The sequence below is a fragment of the Tamandua tetradactyla genome, chromosome 2 (genome assembly GCF_023851605.1).
Source record: "Tamandua tetradactyla isolate mTamTet1 chromosome 2, mTamTet1.pri, whole genome shotgun sequence".
Classification (NCBI taxonomy): Eukaryota; Metazoa; Chordata; class Mammalia; order Pilosa; family Myrmecophagidae; genus Tamandua; species Tamandua tetradactyla.
The window spans coordinates 177746529-177760330 of record NC_135328.1 but is presented as its reverse complement, the minus strand read 5'-3'; the positions used below and the strand labels follow the sequence as shown (position 1 = coordinate 177760330).

The following is a 13802-nucleotide window of genomic DNA, read 5'->3' as shown; positions in this document are numbered from 1 at the left end:
AGCGGCATTTTTCACAATTGCCAAAAGATGGAAACAACCCAAGTGTCCATCAAAAGGTGAATAGATAAGCACAATGTGGTATATGCATACAATGGAATATTATTGAATATTAAGAAGGAATGGTGTCCTGCAGCATGGTGACAACATGGATGAACCTTGAGGACATTATGTTGAGTGAAATAAGTCAAACACTTATATGAGCTCACTAATATGAGTTAATTATAATATGTAAGCTCATAAAGACAAAATTTAGAATATAAGTTACCAGGAGATAGAATGAGGCTGGAGACTAGGGAGTGGGTACTTAAAATATGTGCAGAATTTTTAACTAGGTTGAAAAATGCTTGGAAATGGTTAATGGTGATGGTAGCACATAATGATGAGAGTGATTAACAGCACTGAATTATGTGTGGGATTTTGGCTGAAAGGGGAAGTTTCGAGTCATGTACGAAGGAAAGTTATAGGTTAAAACATGGAATTATATAGCACAATGGATGATGACTGTGATTAATAGTACAAATATAAAGTTCTTTTCATGAACTAGAACAAATGTATGTCACTATTATAAGGAGTTATTAGTAGAGTCATGTTTTAGTTTGTTAAATGATGCTGGAATGCAATAATGCCAGAAATGGAATAGCTTTTATAAAGGGAATGTATGAAGTTACAAGTCTACAGTTCTGAGGTCTTAATATTGTCCAAACTAAAGCATCCAGGGAAAGATACCTTGACTCAAGAAAGGCCAATGGTTCAGAACACCTCTTTCAGCTAGGAAGGCATGTAGTTAGCCTCTGTTGGTCCTTTGTCTTCTGGTTTTCAGAGTGCTTCCCTGGAGGTATTTTCTTTTTGTATCTCCAAACGTCTCTTTCTGTGTTGGCTCTGAAGCTTTTTCCAAAATGGTTCCCTCTTAAAGGACTCCAATAAGCAACCCCACCTTGAATGGGTGGAGATACGTTTCCAAGGAAACCACCTAATCTGAAGGTCTCACCCACAGTTAGGTGGATCACATCTCCATGAAAACAATGTAATAAAAAAGATCCCACTCAACAATATTGAATCAGGATTAAAGAACATGGCTTTTCTGGGGTACACAACAATTTCAAACCAGCACAAGTGGCATCCAGGGAAAATGTGGCTATTGCAAACTATGGAGTATAGTGAAAAGTAATATTTTTTTTTTAATTTTTTTTATTAATTAAAAAAATTAACTAACACAACAATAGAAATCAATCCATTCTACATATGCAATCAGTAATTCTTAATATCATCACATAGGTGTATGGTCATCATTTCTCAGTACATATGCATCGATTTAGAGAAAGAAATAGCACTACAACAGAAAAAGAAATAAAGTGATAACACAGAGAGAAAACACAAATAAAAATAAAAAGTACAAAAATATATAAGAGAAAAAAAAAACAAAACAAACAAAAAAAACACTATAGATCAGATGCAGCTTCATTCAGCGTTCCAAGATAATTACATTACAATTAGGCAGTATTGTGCTGACCATTTTTTTTTTTTTAGACATCATACCATTCTACATATGCAATCAGTAATTCTTAACATCATCACATAGATGCATGATCATCGTTTCTTAGTACATTTGCATCGGTTTAGAAGAACTAGCAGTATAACAGAAAAAGATATAGAATGTTAATATAGAGAAAAAAATAAAAGTAATAATAATAAGAACAAAACAAACAAAACAAAACAAAACAAAAACCTATAGCTCGGATGCAGCTTCGTTCAGTATTTTAACATGATTACTTTACAATTAGGTATTATTGTACTGTCCATTTTTGAGTTTTTGTATCTAGTCCTACTGCACCGTCTGTATTCCATCAGCTCCGATTACCCATTATCTTACCCTGTTTCTAACTCCTGCTGAACTCTGTTACCAATGACATATTCCAAGTTTATTCTCAAGTGTCGATTCACATCATTGGGACCATACAGTATTTGTCTTTTAGCTTTTGGCTAGACTCACTCAGCATAATGTTTTCTAGGTCCATCCATGTTATTACATGCTTCATAAGTTTATCCTGTCTTAACGCTGCATAATATTCCATCGTATGTATATACCACAGTTTGTTTAGCCACTCGTCTGTTGATGGACATTTTGGCTGTTTCCATCTCTTTGCAATTGTAAATAACGCTGCTATAAACATTGGTGTGAAAAGTAATATTTTAATACTCTTTCATCAACACTATTGTGGTAGTTATATTTGGGTGTCAGCTTGGCTAGGTGAAGGTGCTTAGTTCTATTGCTGTGGACATGAGCCAATGGCATGTGAACCTCATCTGTTGCTGATTACTTCTGCAGTCAGCTAGGAGGTGTGCCTGCTGCAATGAATGATGTTTGATTTAATTGGCTGGTGTTTAAATGAGAGAGCTCAGTGCAGCACAGCCCAAGCAGCTCAGCATGCCTCATCTCAGCACTCGCAGCTCAGCCCCAGGCCTTTGGAGATGCAGAAAGGAATCACCTGGAGGAAATTTGTTGGAACCCAGAGGCCTGGAGAGATGGCCAGCAGAGATCACCCTGTGCCTTCCCATGTAAGAAAGAACCTCAGTTGAAAGTTAGCTGCCTTTCCTCTGAAGAACTATATGTTAACTAAATAAATCCCTTTTTATTGAAAGCCAATCCATCTCTGGTGTGTTGCATTTTGGCAGCTAGCAAACTAGAACAACTACCAAAGGTACCATACCAATGACAGGAGTCAGTGGGGGATAAGGGGCATGGATATTTTGGGTTTGTTTGTTTCTTTTGCATAATGAAAATGTTCTAAAATTGATTGTGGTGGAATGTATAACTATGTGATGATTCTGTGAGCCATTGATGTGTACTTTGGGTGGATTATATATGAATATATTTCAATGAAATTGCATTAAAAGGAGGGGGGAATGGTAGCTGATACATTATTACATTGTTTGCTAAATTAATTTTTGCCTATGGTTGGGCTTCCAGTTTTATGGATAATACAGAATAGAGGGACACAGTCCACTCTCTGATATGGTACAGAGGAAAGATGTGCATGTACAGTGATGCCCTGGAGAAGGAGGGGATTGGAAGTCTGATCTGGCAGGATGAGAAAGGTGATCATATGATTCAATCTTCAGGGACTGGTGCCAACCTTGCTGGCCTCCAGCAGGCCCTTGAATCAGACATAGGATCCAAGTGGGCTGAAAAAGAGAGGAATACCTCAGTACACAGGTCTAGGCTACCAAGTAGGTACTCTCACTCTTTAGTTGGTCCGGTCTTGTCAAGTTGTTTTCATACTTTTGATACAGAAAAATCAAAGTCCTGTAATCTGCTTAAGGGCCAGTTTCAGAGCTGACCAAGGTTTAGAAATAAATGATCCTGTTTTATAGAGCCATTCATGAATTGGAAGAAAATCAGGATCTCCTTAAACAAGGTGGTGCCCTCCATGACAGTGTCACTAGAAGTTCAGCTCATGAAGACAAGGTCTTGTTCAAAGTATCTCAGAGCCTAGCAAAATACCTAGCACATAGTAGAAGCTCAATAAATATTAGTTGAGTGAAAGACACACTACTGGATCAAGACATTCAGCCATCCTCTTCCTATGCTTAACACAACCATGGCCCATGGTCCTGAGAAGCATTTGAAGCATATAGCAACTCCACAAAACTAGATATTGTACAAACTGATATGTTTACTCCTCATCCATATACTGGTCCCCACAAGCTGAGAGAATGTCTCTCCCTCATCATTTTCTTAAGGAACAGACATAAGTATGCCTTAAGAGGCGATGAAGTAAAGATCTTTATGCAGTAGTTCATAAAGATTGATGGCAAAGCCCAGACTGATCTAATTATCCTGCTGGTTTTATGGATGGCATCAGTACTAGCAAGACTAGAGAGAATTTCCATCTGATATTAATGCCAAGGATCACTTTGCTGTTCATTGTATTATGCCTGAGGAAGCCAAGATCAAGTTGTGTAAATTGAGGAAGATCTTTGTGAGTACAAAAGGATCCCTCATCGCACCATCTGCTACCCTGATCCCCTCATCAAAGTGAATGACACCATTCAGATTGATTTGAAGACAGTCAAGATTACCAATTTCATGAAGTTCGACACTATAACCTGTTTATAGTGCCTGGAGGTGCTAACCTGGAAAGAATTGGTATGATCACCAACAAAGAGAGACCTCCTGATTTTTTCAGTGTGGTTCATGTGAAAGATGCCAATGGCAACAGCTTTGCCACCTGGATTTTCAATGTTTTCATCACTGGCAAAGGCAACAAACCATGGATTTCTCCTCCCTGAGGAAAAGGTATCTGCCTCACAACTATTGAAGAGAGAGACCAGAGATGGCAGCCAGAGTAGTGAGTTTAAATGATTTTTAGATGACGTGATTGGAGAGCTCTTATTAGAGATAATACATTATGGGGGCAAAAAGAAGACAGCCTTGAGTTTCTGGGAATGAGTCTAGGTTTAAAATCCCCCTCTTCTTCTACTTGACTGACAACTGATGAGGAATCTGGGTCCTGTGGTCTGAGAGGGTAAGGACCAGCACCTCCTCTCGGGTTCTTCTCATCTAGTTGCATAGGCCTATCTCCTGCACCTTCTGACTGTGAGCTTCTGGGGTGGTCCATTTGTGGCCCTGTTCTGGATATGGGTTCTCTGGGAACCTGAGCTCAGTTCTTGGTTCTTGCTCAAACAGCCCAACCTAGAGTAGGCAAGAAGTGCCAGCAGATGAACAATGGGATAGCTCTGAGACAGGCTCAAGGACTTGAGTAGAGGGTAGCATTTCCTCATTCCTCCAGCCCGGCCATATTTTTCTCAGATTCTAGAAATCTCTGCCAAATGCTGAAATGCTGAGTGATAGATGCTGAGAATTTCTCTCCGTTTCTCCTACTCAGTGGTCTGGAGGGAGATGTGTCTCTCCTTCCAAAGCTGTCCCTCCCCCCTTCATCCATTTCATCCTCTTTGCTTGCATCCTATAAAGTCGCCTCTAGGCATACACCTCTAGTTCTGCATTCTGGCTATTCTGCGTTTGCCACTCTGGACTGTGAACCTTGAATCCAAAGAACAGGATATTTTTGCACCCTCAGCACCTAGCAGAAGATCTAGGACTAAGAAAATGCTCAAAAAAATGTTAGTCAAATGCATTATTTCCTCTATTATTCTCTCCCCTTTCATGTTTCCATGCTGGTTTGAAATGATGTATGTACCCTAGAAAAGCCATGCTTTAATCCTAATCCCGTTTTGTAAAGGCAGTTGCTTCTTCTAATCCCTATGCAGCATTGTATGCTTGAAACTGTAATTAGATGATCTCCCTAGAGATGTGATTTAATCAAGAGTGGTTGTTAAGATTCCACGAAGGGTATGTTTGGGAATGGTTGAGATGGGAGTTTATGTTTATGTATAGCCCCAATTGAAAAAAAAAAAAAACAGTGACAAAAAAAAGCAATGACAGTTAAATGCCACCCATAATCCTGGACTGGATCTAATAGTGGAGGGGAAAAGAAGGGGAAAAGTCCCAAAGGGACATTATTGGAACATATGATAAATTGGAATATAGACTGTAAGCTTTATATCAATTTTAAATTGCTTGAACTTGTTAACTGTATTTAAGGTGGTTGCATGAGTGAATGTCTTTGCTCTCAGGAAATGTACATGGAAGTACCAAGTGTTCAAGGAGCATGGTGTGTACAGCCGACTCTCAAATGTTTAGAAAGCAGATAAATATATAGCTAAATAGGTGATAGATAGATAAATAGGTAGAATGACACAGCAAATGTGGTAAAATGTTAAAAGGTGGTGGGTCTTGGTATCTGGGTGAGGGGTATGTTAAGGTTCTCTGTATGGGTTTTTGTATTATTTATGCAATTATTGTGTGAGTCTGAAATTATTTCAAAGTAAAAATTAAAAAAAAAAAGATTGCTGGACCGCAAAAAAAAAAAAAAAAAAAAAGAGTGGTTGTTAAACTGGATTAGGTGGAGGCGTGTCTCCACCCATTTGGGTGGATCTTGATTAGATTCTGAGGTCCTATAAATGAGGAAACATTTTGGAAAATGGGGGAGCTTTCTGAGAGAGCAGAGAATGGCACAGCCACGAGAAACAGAGAGTCTACCAGCCAGCGACCTCTGGAGATGAAGAAGGAAAACACCTCCCAGGGAGCTTCATGAAACAGAAAGCTAGGAGAGAAAGCTTGCAGATGATGCCATGTTCATCATGTGCCTTTCCACTTGAGAGAGAGACCCTGAACTTCATCGGCCTTCTTGAACCAAGGTATCTTTACCTGGATGCCTTAGATTGGACATGTCTATAGACTTGTTTTAATTGGGACATTTTCTCGGCCTTAGAATTGTAAACTAGGAATTTATTAAATTCTCCATTTTAAGTCATTTTGTTTCTAGTATATTGCATTCCAGCAGCTAGCAAACTAGAACAGTTTCCAATATCTTTTTGCTGTACCCTTCCACTTAGCACATGCTTATGTTCAAATTTCCCATATTCTAAAATACTCTCCTTCTGTCCTGCCTTTTCCTCAAGCTACTAATCTATAACTTTCCATCTCCTTACTCAATTCTTCAGAAGCCTTCCCTCTGGTTCTCCACACCCCCATTTCCCATCCACTCCTAAATCTAGGCTCTGTTGCCCAGACTTCACCATTTCACTGGAGCAGCTGTTGACAGTCACCAATGGCCTTCATGTTAACCAAAGTCTCTCTTGTCTTACCTGTTTGACTTGTTTGCCCAGGATCCCGGCAGATTTGACTTCTGTCGTAAGCAGCCTCTAAAATGGCCTCCAGTGATCCCTGCTTTCTGGTATGCAGGCCCTTATATTATCTCCTTCCCTTGTATGTGTGCTGCGTTTATTGATACCTTAATAATGAACACAACATGGCAGAAGTGGTGGGATGTCAATTTCAATATTAGGTTACAAAAAGCTTTACTTCCATCTTGGGTGCCCTCTCTTGTTCCCCTACTTGCTTGCTCTGAGTGAAGCCATTTGCCATGTCACAAGCTGCCCTATGGAGAGAATCACATAGCGAGGAATTGAAGGAAATCTCCAGTCAACAGCTAGTGAGGAACTGAGGCCCTATATCAACAGCCTGCAAGGAACTAAATCCTGCCAATAACCATGTGAATGAGTTTAGAAACTGATCCTCCCCCAGTAGAACCTTTAGATGAGACTGCAACCTCCTGAGAGACCTTTAGCCAGAATCATCCAGTTAATCTGTATCCAGATTCTTGACCCACAGAAACTATGAAATAAATGTTTGTTGTTTTAAGCTGCTAGATTTGGGGGTAATTTCTAACACAACAATAGGTAACTAATACAACTTTTTATCTCAGATATGTACTATCTGAGACCTTAATTAATCTGTACCTTGATTTTCTCATAGGTTTGCTATGGTGATTAGAGAGTATATGTAAAGACTATGTCAGATAGTAAATGTTCAATAAAATGGTAGTTTTTTGTTTTTCTTATTTTCCTAACATTATACTTACTCATGGTTTCTCTTTTTAATTGTTCTTATTTTTTTCTCTCTCTCTTATTGTTAAGGTCACATAGTTATTTTAGCTTGGTTTACCAGAACACAGGGCAAATATTACATATTAAGACTTTATTTGGAGGTATAATCTCAGGGCAGTAAGAGTGAAGGAAGAACAGAAATGAGGCAGGGAAGAAGGGACAGAAAACAAAGGATGGTATGCTACAGAGCTAGCTATAGTTTTGCAAGAAAACACAGCTAGTTGCTCAGCTACACAAGGGCAACTTCAGAGAGGCTGTATGTATTAAGTGTTTCTAGAAACCATTTATTGGGAGGAAGGACAAACTGTCATCGGTCAATTTGCTTATACTTGTTGAGGCAGTAACTCCTCTGCATTTCCAGGCTGTGTTGCCTGGCTTCTCAGGGCAGCCAGGGAAGATAGATCCTACAACCCACAGAAAGTACTTTGTCTGACTTGGGAAGTGGTGGGAGGAGGCCAGATAGTCTGTGGATCTGGTTAAGTCAGACCTGAGTGCCAGAGCTGCTGCAGTTCTTGCTACAACAAGAGAAGGTACAAAAGTCTGATTTATGGTGGCTAAACAGAAAACTGAATCAGGAGATGGGGGGTGACAGTGGCATCTGGGGCTCCCCACTGAGCAAGTAGTTGAAGCTTGGGAGCAGGTGGGTCCAAATGAACCTGTAGAAATACTAAACCGAATCCAGTACAATAGCTATATTTCAAAAATTTAATATATTCTAAAGAAAAACAAAATAACCTATACTTCCACCAATCAAATGCAGCTTTGTAATTAGTTTGGTGGATTTTCATCCCATCTCTTTCCTTAGACATATAGATTTTTCTTTTTTTTATAATTTGAAAAGTTTTTCTACCTTTTTAACTGAAGTTATGTATTGAGAACAAATCAATTCTCACCATCATTCATCCAAATAATAAAAAGGCTTTTCTTAACAGTTGCTAATTTTATATTCATTTTTCTCCTTGAACTTGTTTTACCATTCTACTTCCCCATAGATGTAGATATATAATCTTAATATATACATATATTTATATATATATATATATATATATATTTTTTTTTTTTTTTTTTTTTTTTGCATGGGCAGGCACTGGGACTCAAACCTGGGTCTCCAGCATGGCAGTGATCTTAATATTTTCATCCTTGAAATTTTAATTGCTTCAACTTCTTATCCTTTTCTGTAACTAAAATATACAAATTAATTTATATAATTTTTTTGAAGTTCTGTGATCATAAGGCTGTATATATTTTTAATTTTGCAAATTTTATTATACAATTGATCAAAATAATACACAGTATAAGTTTTGATAACTAAACCTTAAAATTCAAATACATATTTTAATGAGATGGCCTGGGGATATCTCTCTTTCCTTCATTCTCTCTCTCCTCACATTCTTTCATCTTCCTTCCTTTCCCTTATTTAAAACTTTTGAAATAATTTCAAATTTATAATACAATTGCAAAAATAATATAAACCCCATAAAAATAACACCAACATAACGCCTTGATACCCAGGTCACCAATTTTAACCTTTTGCCACCTTTGCCATATTCTATCTAACCATTCATCCATCCATCCTCCATCCATTCACCTCCCTCCCTCCTTCACTCCCTATTTTCTGAACATTTAAGAGCAGGTTGCATATGTCATACTCCTTGAACACATAATACTTCCATGTATATTTTCTATGAACAAGGATTTTCACTTATGTAATAACTGTAAGAGTGCAGTTATCAAGTTCAAGATATTTAACGTTGATATAAAGGCTACATTCTTTATTCCATTTTTTTCTTGTATCCCAATAATGTCCTTTTCTCCTCCGTTATTAGATCATATCTGGTATCATGTATTGCATTTAATGATTATCTCTTTAGTTCCTGTTTCCTTTTTATTAATTTTGGTAACATGTACAACATAAATCTTCCCATTCTAACCCCTCCCAAGCTTACCACTCAGTGAGACTAATCACATTCACAATGTATCCTCACCCCTATCCATTATAGAATTACTATTCATCCCCAACAGAAACCCTACACTCATTTTGCATTAGCACCCATTACACCTGCCTCCCAATTCTGGTAACCTATTTTCTACTTTCTGTTTCTATGAGCTTGCATATTCTCTGATACTTTCTTTATGTTTACTATGGGGCTTAAATTTAACATCCTAAATCTGTAACAATGTCATTTGCTCTGATACAAACATAAATTCAACAGTGTACATAAACCATGTCCCTACACCTTTTTGTAGTTCTTTTCACAGATTTCATGTTTATACATAATAAGTCTAAAACTACTGATTTATTACGTTTTACATTTTATGCATTTGCCTTTTAAAGCCTATAGGAAGTAAATAGTGGAGTTACAAATCAAACACAATAGTACTGGTATTTTTATTTATCTATGTCGTTTTCTTTACAGTGATCTTTATTTCTTCGTTGGTCTATTGTCTAGTGTCCTTTCCTTCCAACCTGGAGAACTCTCTTTAGCATTTCTTGTAGGGTCAGTCTAGTGGTGAGGAAGACCCTCAGCTTTTGTTTATATGGGAAGGTCTTAATCCCACCCTCATTTTGAAAGACAGTTGTTCTAGTTTGCTAGCTGCCAGAATGCAATATACCAGAAATGGAATGGCTTTTAAAAGGGGTGATTTAATGAGTTGCTAGTTTACAGTTCTAAGGCCAAGAAAATGTCCCAATTACAACAAGTCTATAGTAATGTCCAATCAAAGGCATCCAGGGAAAGATACCTTGGTTCAAGAAAGCCGATGAAGTTCAGGGTTTCTCTCTCAAGTGAGAAGGCACATGGCGAACACAGTCAGGGCTTCTCTCTGAGCTGGAAGGGCACATGGCGAACACGGCATCATCTGCTAGCTTTCTCTCCTGGCTTCCTATTTCATGAAGCTCCCCGGGAGGCGTCTTCCTTCTTCATCTCCAACGGTCACTGGTTGGTGGACTCTCTGTTTCGTGGTGCTGCAGCATTCTCTGCTCTCTCTGAATCTCTCTGAATCTATTTCTCCAAAATGTTTCCTCTTTTATAGGACTCCAGTAAACCAATCAATACCCACCCAAATGGGTGGAGACATGTCGTCCCTTAATCCAGTTTAACAACCATTCTTGACTAAACCACATCAACCAGGGAGATGATCTCATTACAGTTTCAAATATACAGTATTGAATAGGGATGATTCTACCTTTATGAAATGGGACTTATATTAAAACATGGCTTTTCTTAGGGGACATGCTTCCTTTCAAACCAGCACAACAGTTTTGCTGGATCTAGAATTCTCGGTTGGCAATTTTTTGCTATCAGCATTATAAATATGTCTTCCCACTGCCTTGTTGTGTCAGTGGTGTCCAATGAGAAATCAGCATTTAATCTTATTGAGGCTCCCTTTTATGTGACACATTCCTTCTTTCTTGTAGCTTTCAGAAGTCTCTTTATCTTTGGCATTTGACAGGTTGATTATAATAAGTTATAGCATGGGTTTATTTGGGTTTATCCTGGTGAGAGTTCATTGAGAGTCTTGGATGTATACATTCATCTCTTACATTAAATTTGAGAAGTTGTCAGCCATTTCCTTGAATATTCTTTCTGACCCTTTCCCTCTTTCTGGGACTCCCACAATGCATTTTTAGTATGCCTAATGGTTTCTCAGATGTTCCTTAGGCTCTGTTCACTTCTCTTCATTCTTTCTTCTTTCTGCTCCTCAGACTGAATGATATCAGTTGTATAATCTTCAGCCACAGATCCTTTTTTCTGCAAGCTCCAGTCTGTTGTTGAATCCCTTTAGGGATTTTTAAAGTTCTATTTCTTTGGTCTCAGCTGTTGATATTCTCTTTGTATTCCTCTATCATTTTCTTGATTTCTGTTAGTTCTTTGACCATGTTTTCCTTTAGCTCTTTGAGCATAATTAGGACCATTTTTAAAGAGTCTTTGTCTGAAATAGGCCGAGCTGCCAATCTTGGGGTTTGTTCATATGAAACTTAATCCCACAAAGAATAGGCTAAGCCTACTTAAAATTAGGCCTAAGAGTCATCTGTTCCTCAGATGTGGCTTCTCTCTCTCTCTCTCTCTCTCACACACATACACACACACACACACACACACACACACACACACACACACAGCAAGCAAACTCACTGCCCTCCCCCTCTCCTTAAGAAAGGAGGAAGCACAGGCCATCTCCATGCCAGCTGGTGAGGGGTGGGGAATGGGCAACCCAGGGCAACAGGAGAACCACCTTTTTTTTTTTGCATGGGCAGGCAGCCTGAAACCAAAGGAGAACCACTTTTAAGTAGCCTTTTTCTTGATTTGGCAGGCACCATATTACTGCAGTCCTTTAACTGTTTACAGAGCTTTGAGAATGATATTTCTGCCAGTTCTTGCTGATTGTTAAAAACTTCTATAAGGGGACGGAACCCTTTAAAGTCTCACTCCACCATCTTGATGGGGCACAGACTCTTTCCTTTTTTTCATTTAATTCTTGGACCTGTGACTGAGTACTACATATTTTTAGAATGAGACAAGTCTCAGCTTTGATTCCATTTTTATAGATATAAGCACTGATAAATCTTGTTCACTATTCAGAGTAGATGAAAATAGAAATCTTATTAAAGCAATGCCACTTAATTGTGTCAACTCTTTCCTAGTTATTTGCCCAAAATCACAAAATCCAAATCCAAAAAAAAGCCAATACTGGTTTTGCCTCTAGTTTTGAAAGCAAAGAATTGGAAACAATTTGACATGTATAAGGATTTGTGCATACTTTCCCTTTGTACAGTGCCCTCTAAGTTTTTACGTTCTGGGGAAATGTACTCTAAAGACTCAAGCTGGGTGAAAGGTGTGCCTTTTGTAAAATGGGAGGATTATTGTGAAAGCAAAAGGGTTTTCTTAAGAAGGCCAGTTTTATTTTAAAATATATATGAAAGTTGAGTCCCCTAATACTATTCATCCTGAGTACCCTTTGGAGTATCTATGTACTCCCACATGCATACCCACCTTCTGTGTATGCTTTGCAAACTCTTGGAAAGCTAGAGTGTGCCTTGTGTATAACATCCCTGTAGCCAGAACTAAGAGCAAAAGGAAGGCAGTGACTGGGTTACAAGTAATTGATTCAGCAGTTCTTCAGATGACAAGGTCACTGCCTGATTGTTGATCTACAGACTTTTTTTTTTTTTTCTGGCATGGGCAAGGACTGGGAATTGAACCCTGGTCTCTGGCACGGCAGGTGAGAGCTCTGCCTGCTGAGCAACCATGGCCCACCCATGATTTTTAAACTTTTAAGAAGTCAGACTCAGTAGGGTGGTAAAAATGGAGTCCACCAGAACTAGCAGAAGATGGTGGGAGAAGTGGGATGGGGTAGATATTGGGTGTCTCCTTGATGGCAAATCTTTACTGGGTTGTTTATCTGGGAAAGTGGGGAGGAGGGGTGAGGATGTCAGAGAATGATCATAAATTCTGATCCCTAAAGCTAGACTCTGAGAGTCTTTATGTGGATGGATGGTGCCAAGTGGCAGACATCTAGTCCATCAAGACATTCTTTATTATAGAGAGACAGTGGGGAGTAATTCCAGGAAAGGAAAAGATGTGGAGAGGAGTGCTAGGGAAGGAGAAACAGGATGAGAGAGAGAAAAACAGACTCCCCTTGCCTACACTGTAAGAATTTGAGAATCCTAGAGTTTTGCCACGCAAAGGAGGACTCCAAGAGACGTTCTCTCATGCAACATGCAAGGGGTTTATTTTCCACACATGTGTAGGGCTCCCCGAACACGCAGGAACAGAGAGCCCCGAACTTAAGTTTGCAAAAGCTTTTTAAAGGGTAAGATGAGGGGGGTGGGGGTTGAGCATGGGTCACAGGTGCTGTTTTGCAAAAAAGCAGATAAGAACAGTTTTACAATAAGCATTTTTTAACAGTTTTACAACAAGTAACCTTGGCGCCAGGATTGTTTATCTTCAGCCTGATGGGGCCCATAATTCTTTTCTTTATAATTCTTAACTCACACTAAATGCATAGCCGTGAATATAAAATGACACAAATGCTTTTGCTGGATATTTCAGAAGCTAAAATATATGTAAATAGCTAAATTAAGCAGGAAAAATTAGCTACTGTTAAGCTTTGTAAAATTCCCTTTTACAACACTAGGATAATCCTGCCTCCGGCCCTCCCCCACCAAGTAAAACACATAAATGCAAGAAATCTCTCAGTGCAAGCGGATTTGAGATGTGGGTGGCATTTCAAAGATCAAATCTGTAATTGAATAGCTGCATGGCTTTGTACAAAACTAACTTTCCTGAGTC

The 13802-nt window shown here is 38.7% G+C and overlaps 1 pseudogene; it reads left to right on the top strand.

The window, feature by feature from the left end:
- Positions 1-3029: 3029 nt before the first annotated feature.
- On the top strand, positions 3030-4350 carry LOC143657954 (small ribosomal subunit protein eS4, X isoform-like; annotated as a pseudogene).
- Positions 4351-13802: the final 9452 nt, after the last annotated feature.